This window comes from Micropterus salmoides, unplaced genomic scaffold (genome assembly GCF_014851395.1).
Source record: "Micropterus salmoides isolate LMB-PRFRI ecotype aquatic unplaced genomic scaffold, ASM1485139v1 Ms_hic_scaffold_5, whole genome shotgun sequence".
Classification (NCBI taxonomy): Eukaryota; Metazoa; Chordata; class Actinopteri; order Centrarchiformes; family Centrarchidae; genus Micropterus; species Micropterus salmoides.
This window is the reverse complement of record NW_024044237.1, coordinates 28,369,221-28,371,503: the sequence shown is the minus strand read 5'-3', so window position 1 is coordinate 28,371,503 and position 2,283 is coordinate 28,369,221.

Sequence of the window (2,283 nt, the reverse complement as noted above, 5' to 3'; positions counted from 1 at the left end):
TATTAATCCCATGCATGAAGCAGCTTCAAATGAATAAGGATTACTTTGAATTAAACTCTGGTCCATGTTTTTATGTGAACACATTAACTCCTGTCATTGCTGGTCAGTCAGACGAGCCTGTCTCCATTCCTCTTGACTTTGGACATGACATGGCTTTGGTCGAGCATGATTAAAAATGTCCCTGAGACTCGGACGGCATTCATTACACTGACAGCCGCAGACACACAGCACAGCACTGCAAAATACAGTGCAGCACAACAGCGCTTTTATGGCACGCAGTTGATCTTGAGAAAAGTAATAGTCGGTGTGTGCACAAACACATGCAGCCTCAGCCTTAATCACAGGTGCGAGCGGGCCAATAAATTGCTCAAGCAGGTCTCTGATCAATTACATGAAAAATCAATGGGAAGCTGCCACTAACCTGCCTAAGGGGAAATCGGCCAAGAATGAAATTGGTGTGATAAAATGACTATGATGCCTACCACTCCGTCGATAACATGTAAAACAGTTCAGTTACATGCTAACTCTCCTGTCAGCAGACCTGAGATGGACCCAAAGGTCACCACGGGAATCAGCTTAGCCCTAATTGGTCTACTGTGGCAGAGACAGAGGGGGCATAAGGAGAAGGAAGGGAAGGAGCTGGAGAGATGTAGAGACTGATTCAGACAGTGGAGTGTAGGATGTGTAAAATAAACTTAAGTATACGTTTAAAAATACTTGGGAGATGTAATTATAGAAAGAATTAATCGGCAAGTGTTAGAAGAGGGACAGACCGATTTGTGCCATGTTCACACTGATTCAGATGAATTTTGCATAATTGAGTTTCAGCTCTGACTCCACCCATAGTAAGCCAGCATTTTCAACTAGCAGCAACTGAAACTGTGTCAAAAATGATTTTAACTCAAAAATGTTTTTAACTCAAAGACCACTTACTACTTACTTTCTGGGGCTTCATCAGTGCATGGATTAGAAAAATAAAGCCAATACGTGGTCCTGAATTTTTATTTTATTTAAAATCTTATTTATTTTAAATATCGTACTGTAGTGTCAGCGCAGAAAACCAAGCTTTGCGAAAACACCGTTGCATGATTGCCATGTGATCTTAGGAAAGTGTGATTGTCTTGTGACCCATTTTTGGGAATCTTGACTTGCTCACTCTGTTGCTACGCAAACAGGAATTAACAATACGACAAATAAAGCTTCAATAACGAATTTCTCCCTGTTGGGAACGGAGCCAATCAAAGTTTTGCAGATGGGACTAAAAATGGGGACATTGTCTTCCTGTGGCAGAGCTAGAAAAAGTGCGACAGAAACATGACAACAAAAGTGGCGACAAAAGTGAATGAGATTGATGCAGCTATGCAAATTGTTTTAAGTCGACTTTGTTCGACATGACAGATTATCAACTGCTAATGCGAAATGCTTGATTGTTCACCAATAATTGGTTGATTATAGGACAAAATAATCCCCAAACCAAACAGAAAATGAAAAAGCGAAAACAAAATGGCAATTCAGTTTGACTATCAGACTATTAAAGCCAAAGGTGTTTATAGACTTTTTAATGTTTCAGTGTGGACTGCAAAGTTATAGAAAACAACTTGGGAAAACTTGCCTGATGGATGGAAATAAGAAGATTAAAAGACAAGATAAAGCAAAGGGGAGAACATAACAGATTTAAAAAAATGCAAGATACAGATCGAAAAAAGATCACCTCCAAATGGTAGAGTAAGGATGACAAAGAAAAAAAGATATAAAGACAGGGAGAGAGAGAGACAGAAATGGAGGGAGGGAGGGTGGCTAATCTAAAATCAGGATGCTAGTCCCATGTCCTGTGTTCTGATTAGTTCCAGTGTTTCATGCTCGTCTCTGCTTTTCATGGAGCCACATCGCATGGCTGAACTGTACATGAGAACACAGTGTTTCACCACAACACAGCAACCAACCCCATGCGATCACTAGACTACAAGCAACACATGAGAACCTTAAAGATGACACAGGGTCAACATCCACTCATACTGTAAACATGCGTTGTATGTCTCTGTTTTATATCCCTTATATGTGGCTGATTTTTCCTTCAAATCAGTACTTCAGATTCACTAATCCGTTAGTGGGGAAACATCACAGAAAAGGTGATGGAGGGAGTTTATATACACATAACTCTTCATGTTGGATGCAGGGTCTGTGACACTATATGTATGTGTGTGAGTGTGCGAGTTTCTGTGCCAGTGGTGTGGAAGAGAGAAAGAGAGAGCGAGGCCATGTGTGAATGAGGAGGGTGAGGTG